Consider the following 12,561-nt stretch of genomic DNA (forward strand, 5'->3'; position numbering starts at 1 on the left):
CTGATGGTTGAGGGGTAGTAACTAGTCCTGAACCTGGTGGTGCTAGTCATGAGACTCTTGTACCTTCTTCTACATGGCAGCAGCGAGGAAAGAGCATGTCCTGCGTGGTGGGGATCCCTAATGATAAATGGCAGCATTTCATGTAGATGTGCTCAATGGTTGGGAGGGCGTTACCTAGGATGGACTGGGCTGATTCCGCTACTTTTTGTAGGATTTTCCATTCAAGGTCATTGCTGTTTCCATACCAGGCTATGATGCAGCCAGTCAATATACTCTGCACTAGACATCTATAGAAGTTTGTTAAGGTTTTAGATGTCATGTCGAATCCCAGCAAACTTCTAAGGAAGTAGAGGCACTGTTGTGCTTTCTTTGTAATTGCGCTTACGTGCTGTGCCCAGGACAGGTCCTCTGAAATATTAACATGTAGGAATTTAAAGTTGCTAGCCCTCTGCATCTCTGGTCCTGTGATGAGGACTGGCTCATGGACCTCTGGTTTCCTTCTCCTGAAGTCTATAATCAATTCCTTGGTCTTGCTGATACTGAGTGAGGCCATTCCACCAGACTGTTTCAGAAATTTGATGTATATGACAGCAAAGATGAAAAATAGCCTACGGTGTTAGTTGTGGAAGAGGAAGGTATGAAATCCAGTTCTTTAGGCAAAAAGAAACGTGTATTTTAGCAGAGAGCACATGGATTCATAATTATGTTAGGCTGAGTGTGAGCAGGAGTGTTGATTGCTGTGTCCCCCCCAGACTGACATAGAACAAAAGAGGCCATTCAGCCCATCACACCTGTGCCAGCACTTTGGAAAGAGCTCTCCATTTGGTTCCACATCCCTGCTTTGTCAGCACAGCCTTTGATGATCACTCCTTCAAGTAGTTATCCAGCTCTCTTCTGAAAATCGCTGTTGGATTTATTTCCTTTACTCACATCCAGATCTCAACAATGGGCTCTGTATAAATAAATTATTTCTGGGAACCTTGTAGAAGTCAGCATTTGAAATGTTTGCATCCTAATTCTTTTGCCGTTTAACTTAAAACCTTTTTTTCTGTGCAAGGTAACTCGTTATCAGAACTGCATGGGTTAATCTAGTACACAGAATATAAAGTCATTAAATGCATGCTGTGGTTGTCAAGTTCTGGTTATTGTGTTGCCTTTAAACATCCAGTCAGTGTATCCACTCCCTCAGCAGCCTTCTCTCGTCCCCTTTCACAGGTACCCCATGCACATTGTTATTCAGCAGCTCTCTTACTAACCCTCCCACATCCTCTCCTCACCTGCTGTCTCTTACCAGCCCTTTTGCACCTGCTCTCCTGTGCCTGCTGTTATTGTCCTGCTGCAGCTTTAAGCCTGAAAGCAGAGGCTCTGCATTAGACTCTACTGTTGAAATCCTTCAACAGAGCATCATTTTATGTCCATTAATAAAGAGATGGCTCAAATACTCTGAAATTCATTTGCCATGCTTTCATAACAGAGGGAGGTTTGCAGTTAAACACGCTAACAGTTCACAAAGAGTCTTTCTGGCTTCCAAGCCCTGTTCGGTTCAGTGACTGCACTGTAGCAGTGAGACTCCTGTGATACGTTGGTATGCTCTGGGCTGCATTTGTCATGACAGGTGATGTCATGACAAGTTGATGCATTGTGTAAGGAGTTGCAGCTCGTCATGTGCTGTAATATGATCGTCAAAGGGGAGAGGCCAGATCTTCTACTAGTTACTTGGACAAATTAAGCAGTTGTTTTCCTTTCATGCACCAACCCTATTTCAGGATTTATGGGTCATTTCCAGCTGTTCCAGGCACCAAACACTTTGCGGGTCTCTGCATCATTTAGACAAGGGAACCGAATCCTATCAGAGAGCCGCAGTGGAGTTTGTTCCCGAGACGATAGTCGCCTTGGATTGGATTTAAAATGTAGCTGCATTTACTCATCTATATTTCATTTTGAGTTTGAGGAGATTTGGTTTGTCACCTAAAACACTCTAAATTTCTACAGATGTACTGTGAAGAGCATTCTGACTGGCTGCGTCACTGTCTGGTATGGTGGGGGTGGGCTACTGCACGGGATCGAAATAAACCGCAGGGAGTTGTAAACTTAGTCAACTCTATCATGGGTCTAAACTCTGTAGCACCTAAGACATTTTCAAGGAGTGATGCCTCAAAAAAGTGGCGTCCATCATTAAGGGCATGCCCTCTTCTCATTCCTGCCATCAGGGAGGAGGTACAGAAGCTGAAGGTACACACTCAATGATTCAGGAACAGCTTCGCTCCTGCACCATCCCATCTCTGGATAGATATTGAAACCATGAACACTATCTCACTATTTTTTTATTTCTGTTTCTGCACTCCTTATTTAATTTAAATATTTGATATACATATACACTTAGCAGTATTTCTTCCCTGTGCTGCTTTGCAATTACGACTTGTTGCACACAGATTTTAAAAAGTATTTGTCGGAAAAATTTAAAATAAATTTATTATCAAAGTACATATATGTCACTACATACTACTGTCTGAGATTAATTTTCTTGTGGGCATTCATAGTAGATATTAAAAACAATAGAATCAATGAAAAGCTACCTACAAAGATGGACAAACAACGAATGTGCAAAGGACAACAAATTGTGCAAATACCAAAAATAAATAAATAAATAATATTGAGAAAATAGGTTGTAGGGACATTGAAAGGAAGTCCATAGTTTGTGGAATCAGTTTAGTGTTGGGGTGAGTGAAGTTATCCACTCTGTTGCAAGAGCCTGATGGTTGAGGGGTAATAACTGTTTTTGAATGTAGTGTTAGGGTCCTGAGGCTCCTGTATTTCTTTCCTAACGACAGCAGTGAGAACCAGCTTCTAACGGAAGCACAACTTACATTTAAAAGAGCAGTTAAAATAGCAGTATCAATGGAAACTGCAGACAGAGATGCGATTGAGTTGCAGTCGGGAATGAAAGTGAACGTGAACAAAATTACAGTGTCTATGCCAGGGGTTCCGAAACTTTTTTATGCCATGATCCAATACCATTAAGCAAGGGTTCCATAGACACCAGGCTGGGAACCCCTGGTTTAGACAGAACCCTGCCTGGCTGAACAAATTACGTTACCATTGTGGCAGGGGCTCACATACACCAGACCAATGCAGTTTTAAAGGTGAAATTTAAAAGAAATAAAACAAAGTAGGATGCATGCTAAGAGCATGTTGGGCAGACAAAAATGTATAAAGATAGGAAAGAGAAAAAGATAAAAAGTCAATTTGCAGATTCAAAAACAGCACTAATATGCATGCTGCTGATGAAAAATCTGATAACGATGAGAGTGATACAGGACTGGATACCCCTGAGATTGACAATGTGAAAACTAACAATATACAAGCAATATGGCTTACACCAGAAGTGAAAGGTAAGCTAATTAAAATGGAATTGGGCATTGGTGTGGCTGTTGCAGTGACTATCAATAGCATTTCAAAGATACTAAACTGAAACATGCAGATATCCAACTAAGAACTTATACTGAAGAAAAGATAACTCCTGCGAGAATGACAATTGTAACAGTGAAATACAACAACCAACGAGCCACATTGCGGTGAAAACAGGAGGGCTAGCATTTTGGGTCGTGGGTGGCTGAGACAACTACATCTTGACTGGAGATCTATCGACCATTTGTATGCCACGTCCCCTGCAATAGAATCAATTTAAAGAGAATTAGGAAAGCTACTGATGATGCCACCGTAGTGTTCAAGGACGGCATTGGAAAACTCAAACATATCACGGGTAAAATAGTGCTGCATGAAAATGCCACACCCAAGTTTTGTAAAGCTCGGCCAGTTCTTTATAGCATCTGTGATAAAGTAGCCAGTGAGCTAGATTGCATGGAGGCTGAAGAAATTCTTCCCATGTTTGAGTGGAGCTCACAGGCAATGCCAGTAGTCTCGGCGGTCAAGAAGAATGGAGATGTCAGGATCAGTGGCGAGTTTAAGGTCACCAACAACCCATCTACTGAAAGTAAATCAAAACCCTCTGCCCAGGTTAGAGGATATCTCTGCAACTTTTTTTGGAGGAGAACACTTTAGCAAAGTGGACTTAGCTGATGGAGGTGGAAGAAGGGTCCGAAGTGTTTCACAGTCACCATAGGCGTGATCAGGCTTACTTTTGGAGTAGCATCTGAACCTGCTCTGTAGCAGAAAGCTATGGACCAGCTGCTGCAAGGCTGTTTATGCCCTCAGAGTTACCTGGGTGACATCATTGTTCCTGGTAAGAATGACAAGGAACAGCTCCAAAATTACAAGACAGTATTAAAAAGATTAGAACATTATGGGTTCAGAGCACAATGCGACAAGTGTGAATTCTTTAAACCAAGCATCACTCACTGTGGTCACACCATCAATGCTCAAGGATTACACAAGTGTGCTGAGAAAATTCAAGCAGTGGTGGATGTCCCGAGGCCAAAGGACATGTTACAGTTGTGGTCCTTTTTTAGGATTTGTCAATTACTATAACAGGTTCCTACCAAACCTGGTTACTGTACACCACCCCTTGAACTCATTACTATTAGAACATAGAACATAGAATAGTACAGCACAGTATAGGCCCTTCGGCCCACAGTGTTCTGCCGACCCTCAAACCCTGCCTCCCATATAACACCCCACCTTAAATTCCTCCATATACCTGTCTAGTAGTCTCTTAAACTTCACTAGTGTATCTGCCTCCACCACTGACTCAGGCAGTGCATTCCACGCACCAACCACTCTCTGAGTAAAAAACCTTCCTCTAATATCCCCCTTGAACTTCCCACCCCTTACCTTAAAGCCATGTCCTCTTGTATTGAGCAGTGGTACCCTGGGGAAGAGGCACTGGCCATCCACTCTATCTATTCCTCTTAATATCTTGTACACCTCTATCATGTCTCCTCTCATCCTCCTTCTCTCCAAAGAGTAAAGCCCTAGCTCCCTTAATCTCTGATCATAATGCATACTCTCTAAACCAAGCAGCATTCTGGTAAATCTGCTCTGTACCTTTTCCAATGCTTCCACATCCTTCCTATAGTGAGGCGACCAGAACTGGACACAGTACTCCAAGTGTGGCCTAACCAGAGTTTTATAGAGCTGCATCATTACCTCGCGACTCTTAAACTCTATCCCTCAACTTATGAACGCTAACAGCCCATAAGCTTTCTTAACTACCCTATCTACCTGTGAGGCAACTTTCAGGGATCTGTGGACTTGTACCGCCAGATCCCCTTGCTCCTCCACACTACCAATTATCCTGCCATTTACTTTGTACTCTGCCTTGGAGTTTGTCCTTCCAAAGTGTACCGCCTCACACTTCTCCAGGTTGAACTCCATCTGCCACTTCTCAGCCCACTTCTGCATCCTATCAATGTCTCTCTGCAATCTTCGACAATCCTCTACACTATCTACAACACCAGCAACCCTTGTGTTGTCTGCAAACTTGCCAACCCACCCTTCTACCCCCACATCCAGGTCGTTAATAAAAATCACGAAACATAGAGGTCACAGAACTGATCCTTGTGGCACACCACTAGTCACAACCCTCCAATCCGAATGTACTGCCTCCACCACGACCCTCTGCCTTCTGCAAGCTAGCCAATTCTGAATCCACCTGGCCAAACTTCCCTGGATCCCATTCCTTCTGACTTTCTGAAGTCAGGCTTGTTAGACATGATCTGCCCTTCACAAAGCCATGCTGACTGTCCCTGATCAGACCATGATTCTCTAAATGCCCATAGATCCTATCTATAGGAATCTTTTCCAAAAGCTTTCCCACCACAGACGTAAGGCTCACTGGTCTATAATTACCCGGACTATCCCTACTACCTATTGATCAGGAAGAAATAGCAATGGACAAAGAACTGTGAGGTGGCTTTCAAAAGGTGAAGGAAATGGTGGTGTAAGACACTGTATCACAGATTATGATCCACATCATCCAGTGAAGTTTACCTTCGCATTACGGTATAGGTACGGTCATGTCACATGTTATGAACGACGGAAGTTAATAGCCCATAGCACTTGCATCACATTCCCTTGTTACTGCAGAGAAAAGTTATGCACAGGTCAAGTAGTAGCTTGCCATGCACTGAGCGGGATGCCAACATGTCCAGAAGCTGCCAAGAGCGTCTTGGAGAAGGAAGAAGAAAGCTGTCAAAACCACTTCCTCAAGCACGAGGAAATCTGCAGGTGCTGGAATTTCAAGCAACACACATAAAAATTGCTGGTGAACGCAGCAGGTCAGGCAGCATCTCTAGGAAGAGGTACAGTTGATGTTTCAGGCCGCGACCCTTCGTCAGGACTAACTGAAGGAAGAGTGAGTAAGGGATTTGAAAGTTGGAGGGGGAGGGGGAGATCCAAAATGATAGGAGGAGGGGGAGGGATGGAGCCAAGAGCTGGACAGGTGATAGGCAAAAGGGGATACGAGAGGATCATGGGACAGGAGGTCCGGGAAGAAAGACAAGGGGCGGGGGGGGGACCCAGAGGATGGGCAAGGGGTATATTCAGAGGGACAGAGGGAGGAAAAGGAGAGTGAGAGAAAGAATGTGTGTATAAAAATAAGTAACAGATGGGGTATGAGGGGGAGGTGGGGCCTTAGCGCAAGTTAGAGAAGTCGATGTTCATGCCATCAGGTTGGAGGCTACCCAGACGGAATATAAGGTGTTGTTCCTCCAACCTGAGTGTGGCTTCATCTTTACAGTAGAGGAGGCCGTGGATAGACATATCAGAATGGGAATGGGATGTGGAATTAAAATGTGTGGCCACTGGGAGATCCTGCTTTCTCTGGCGGACAGAGCGTAGGTGTTCAGCAAAGCGGTCTCTCAGTCTGCGTTGGGTCTCGCCAATATATAGAAGGCCACATCGGGAGCACCGGATGCAGTATATCACCCCAGCCAACTCACAGGTGAAGTGTCACCTCACCTGGAAGGACAGTCTGGGGCCCTGAAAACCACTTCCTGCCATCCCAGAGTCAACCAACCACCATGGAGGAGGCTCCACAACCTGAGATTGTTTCACAGCCACCAGTGTCGCCTACCAAGCAGAGTGACCCCGCACCCCCCCCGTCAAGAAATACATTATCCCCCAACAGTGAGAAATCCTCCCCAGTGATTAAATATTTAGGCCTAAATGGGACAATTTAAAATGTATTGTGCTGTGGATGTCTGTCTGTCTGTCTATCTATGTATCTGTGTGTGTGTTGCGATGCGTTCTATATTGAGTAGGAGTTTATAGCTAAGCAGGGAGCAGTGTTGTGTATTTATTATTTTAGTAATACCTGAGTAATATTGTAAATATTGTTTGGTTAAACATTCTTTTGTTTAAATATTTCATTATGATTACTGTACATGTATGAAGTTTGTGAATGGCATATGTCATTGCGGCACTGTGTCATGTCTGCACGCCTCACTTAAAGTGAAAAAGCTAAGTTAGACTCATATTTCGGACTCACGTCTTTTCCTTTCAATTAATTTAATGTTTTGAAGTTACAAAACATACCACTTATTCCCTCATGTTCACTCCTTTTTCAGTATCTCTTCTTTTAATGTGCAGATCAACACTCAGTCCCCAACATATTTTGCTAAGGGATTTGTCCTTCAGAGATAATAATTGGTTATCCTCTGGTGAAACTGACATGTGTTCTTTCGATGTGTATGTAATAATTAGACTGGTTTCTAGCTAATAGAAAGCTGTGGGATTAGAACTGAAACCAAACAGATTGTGTCTCTTGTGGTTAAACATAAGAAATCAAAATTTACGAGACTGGTTCAGTGTCAATGAGACATGAAGTTATAATTACTTATAATTTCCTTGTGATCCAGACCAGACTCTTTATAATTTCCCACATGACACCTTGCCATGCATGAGTGAACTAACCTCCTTATACATACAAGTTCATGTTATGCAACACATTTACAGTTACTGCAGGCACAGTAGTTTGGAAATTTTGATAAAATAGATACAAAGATATAGATCCACCTTGGGTACTAGCCTACAAAGTTCCCAGGGCACCTTCAGGGAGCGGTGTCTCAGAAAGGCAGAGTCCATTATTAAGGACCTCTAGCACCCAGGACATGCCCTTTTCTCACTGTTACCATCAGGTAGGAGATACAGAAGCCTGAAGGCACACACTTCTTCCCCTCTGCCATCTGGTTCCTTAATGGACATTAAAGCTTTGGACACTACCTCACTTTTTTTTAATATACAGTATTTCTGTTTTTGCACTTTTTTAAAATCTATTCAATATATGTAATTGACTTACTTGGTTCATTTTTAAAATTTTATTTATTGTTTTTCTCTCTGCTAGATTATGTATTGCATTGAACTGCTGCTACTAAGTTAACAATTTTCATGTCACATGCTGGTGATAACAAACCTGATTCTGATTCTGATCATAAGAGTTTCTGCAGGTGCTAGGCATCTTGAACAACACACACAACATGCTGGAGGAACTCAGCAAGTCAGGCAGCGTCTATGGAGAGGAATTACGTTTCAGACCAAGATCCTTCATCAGAGCTGAAAGGAAGTGGGCAGGAGTCAGAATAAGAAGGCGGGGGAGGGGTGTGGAAGGAGTACAAGCTGGCGAGTTGTACGCGAGACCGCGGTGAGGGAGAAGATAGTTGGGTGGAGGAGTGGGGATGAAGTAAGAAGCTGAGAGGGGACGAAGTAAAGGGCTGAAGAAGAAGGAATTTAATACAAGGGGCCATTGGGCCACAGAAGAAGCTGAAGGTGCACGGGAACTAGAAGGAGGTGATGGGCAGGTGAGGGGAAGAGAAGCATTGACAGAGCAATTATTTTTGAGCACTAAACAAACAACGTTTCCAAGTCTATATTTTGTGCTTTATTTGCAAAGTTATTAGTCCTTTGTTTTGTAAATGAGATCCAGCAGCTGCAAACCACTGTATTGCTGGGTTCCTTTGTGTAGCTACGTACGACTTTCTAACCCAGAATATTCTGGCTATCCGGATAGAGCGAAAACAGGGGCCTTCATTATAAACTAGTTACTGAGAATTAACTAAAACTATTCCCAGGCAATTTCTTTAGCCAAGGAGTGGTGAGAATGTAGCAGTGCATTTTAAGGGAGTTTTGCTGAGGCTAGTCAGATGAGGGAGGAGGGCAGTATCTGAGTGTATTTTGTGTAGGAATAAAACAGAGGAGTTAACCCCATTGACAGTATCTATCCCTTAATCAACATTATTTCAACAGATTACTTGCTGTTTTGTCTGAATGTGCTGAATGCAAATGTGGGTGCTGTGTTTCCTACACAATACATTAGCAAAGAGCTTCTCTGCTGCAGAGTGCGTGGTGACCTTCTCAGCTCAGGGGAAGTGCTCTGTGAATATGATTTCTTTGTCCGGGCTTGTGTTTGTGCTGCAGCTACCAGTGCTGGTGGGGAGATTGCTTGTGCTGTGGTCTTTCAAATGATAGTGGATTCAGCGCAGTACATCACGATTAAAGCTCTCCCAACCATTGAGCATATCTACATGAAACGCTGTCATAGGAAAGCAACATCCATTATCAAAGATCATCACCACCCAGGCCATGCTGTTTTCTCACTGCTGACATGTGGTAGAAAGTACAGGTGATGCAGGATTCGCACCACCAGGTTCAAGAACAGTTAATACCCCTCAACCATCACCCCCTGCAACAAAAGAGGATAACTACACTCATCCTGATGTCTCGGTCCGAAACATTGACTGTACTTCTTCCTAGAGATGCTGTCCTGACGAAGGGCCTCGGCCCGAAACGTCGACTGTACTTCTTCCTAGAGATGCTGCCTAGCCTGCTGCGTTCACCAGCAACTTTGATGTGTATTGCTTGAATTTCCAGCATCTGCAGAATTCCTCGTAACTACACTCATCTATTGAGGCATTCCCACAACCGATTATTGCAATTTAAGGAAGGACTCTTTACCTTGTTATTTCATGCTCCAGTTATTTATTGCTATTTATTTATATTTGCATTTGCACAGTTTGTTGTCTTCTATGTTCTTGCTCTTTCATTGGTCCTGTTTACAGTTACTACTCTATAGATTTGCTGAGTATGCCCGCTGGAAAGTGAATCTCAGTGTTGTATGTGGTGACATGTATGTGCTAGACTCGCTATCACAGCCATATATCCTTTCTTGAAACGTACCTCCGCTACCGGTTTACTCCAGTTGGCTTTAGGCCTCTCATATCCGTTTTGCCAATCAACTGTCCAGCTCTTGGCTCCATCCCTGCCCCTCCTGTCTTCTCCTATCACTTCAGATCTCCTCTTCCCCCTCTCACTTTCAAGTCTCTTATTAGCTCTTCTTTCAGATAGTCCTGACGAAGGGTCTCGGCCCGAAACGTCGACCGTACCTCTTCCTAGAGATGCTGCCTGGCCTGCTGCGTTCACCAGCAACTTTGATGTGTGTTGTCTGATAACACATTTTGACTTTACTTTCTTGAACTCTGAAGCATGGTCTGTTGCAGGCACTTATTGTCTTCCTAGATAAATAGTTTGGGAGTGCAAACAAGATGTTATACTTGAAATATTTGAAGTGACTCATCTTCAGTGCAAATATCTGAAGCTTCTTAAGTGCCACCTCTGCCCCATCCTCGCACCCTCCCAGGCACTTCCCTGGAGACAAACTATCTCTGCAGTAGATAGCCACTTGCTTGATATGCTACTTGGAAAGCAGTGCTACCCAGCAGCATTACTATCAATTGAAGAAGTCTTTATCAACAGGTTGTTTGCAGGCATTGTGTTACTGACTGGGAAGCAGAGAGCTAGACTTTGATTTTCCATGAAATGACAGTGCATATAATGAGGCACAAGACTCTCCTGTGTCAGGCCGTGTATGTTAGGAGCTCTCAGTTGTACCCATCCTTTGATAACTTCTGAAAACAATGCACTAATTGTGTGGGGCAGTGTTACTACGGTACAGCCTGGAGGAGGCCATTCAGTTCATTATGTCCATGCTGGCTCTTTTGAAGTTCGATCCAATTAATAGATTTTGGTCTTTTCTTGGTGTCCTGCAAGCATCTTGTGTTTCTGTACAAGTCTATTTGAAAATTCCTAACAAATCCACTCCAACTCACACAGCACCTCTTGTCTTTGTAAACAAAATTTACTGATTGCCATTGGTTCTTTGGATATCTGTGTGGCATAACAACAGAAGCAGGTAGCCGTTAGGAAAATGCTTATGAGAGGAACACGGTGACAGGTATTTCACCAGAAAGCATCAAACAAAATGCTGGAGGAACTCAGCTCCAACCATGTGAAGGGTCTTGACCCAAAATGCCAACTGCCAATCTCCTTCCACAGTTGCAGCCTGATCCGCTGAGTTCTTCCGTTTTTTTTGTATGTTGCTCTGGATTCCAGCATCTGTAATTTCTTGTTATCTTCAGAAAGTACATCAGATTAACAAGTTTCAAAGTCAACAATGTTGGCAGTGTGTTGATTAAAAGCACATATGAATAAAAGAGAGCATCCATCAGCCTGGACTATTGACATTGCTCAACGAGTTCTCCAAATATGTACAACCATTAAAAGAGAGGTTTAAGAGACTTAAACCTCTCTTATTCTCCGTCTCTCTTCTCCTTTTACACACATTGTTAATCTTAATACTTTGAGCAAACTTTAGTCACTTGATATCCTCTTTTGTAGACGGGTGTCACATTTTGTCTTTCAAGCATTCCTGCAAAGTCTCTTGGGATAGCTTGCCATATTGAAGGTGTTATATAATTTTGCATTGTTTTTGTCTTAATAGCTAAGCATTATACCAGCAAATGACTAATTACTAATTTTACTGGCAGTGCTGGTATTTCCTGTGTTTCCCTAATTGATCCTGGACTGATGAGTCATTTAGGAGACATATACATTGCTGTTGTTCTGGAGTCACATATAGGCTAAAATGTGTAAAGACAGTAGATCTTATTCATCTTAGTGGACAAGATAGGTTTAAAACAACAAAATAATAATTTTGTTAACCTTATTATTAAACCCGCTGATAAGGGGGGTGCTGTTGTAGTCTGGCATACTGACCTCTACCTTGCCGAGGCGCAGCGACAACTCGCGGATACCTCCTCTTATTTACCCCTCGATCGTGACCCCACTAAGGAGCACCAGGCCATTGTCTCCCACACCATCACCGACTTTATCCGCTCAGGGGATCTCCCATCCACTGCTACCAACCACCCCGCACTTCCCGTTTCTACCTCCTACCCAAGATCCACAAACCTGCCTGTCCTGGCCGACCTATTGTCTCAGCTTGCTCCTGCCCCACCGAACTCGTTTCTGCATACCTCGACACTGTTTTATCACCCCTTGTTCAATCCCTTCTGACCTATGTTCGTGACACTTCTCACGCTCTTAAACTTTTCGATGATTTTAAGTTCCCTGGCCCCCACCGCTTTATTTTCACCATGGATGTCCAGTCCTTATATACTTCCATCCCCCATCAGGAAGGTCTCAAAGCTCTATGCTTCTTTTTGGATTCCAGACCTAATCAGTTCCCCTCTACCACGACTCTGCTCCGTCTAGCGGAATTAGTCCTTACTCTTAATAATTTCTCCTTTTGCTCCTCCCATTTCCTCCAAA

General features: G+C 43.4%; 1 protein-coding gene across 3 annotated transcripts in view; it reads left to right on the forward strand.

The window, feature by feature from the left end:
* LOC134347028 (coronin-2A-like) overlaps positions 1 to 12,561 on the forward strand; it is a 168,348-nt gene that overhangs the window by 74,118 nt on the left and 81,669 nt on the right. The window lies entirely within an intron of this gene.

The sequence above is a fragment of the Mobula hypostoma genome, chromosome 5 (genome assembly GCF_963921235.1).
Source record: "Mobula hypostoma chromosome 5, sMobHyp1.1, whole genome shotgun sequence".
Lineage (NCBI taxonomy): Eukaryota > Metazoa > Chordata > Chondrichthyes > Myliobatiformes > Myliobatidae > Mobula > Mobula hypostoma.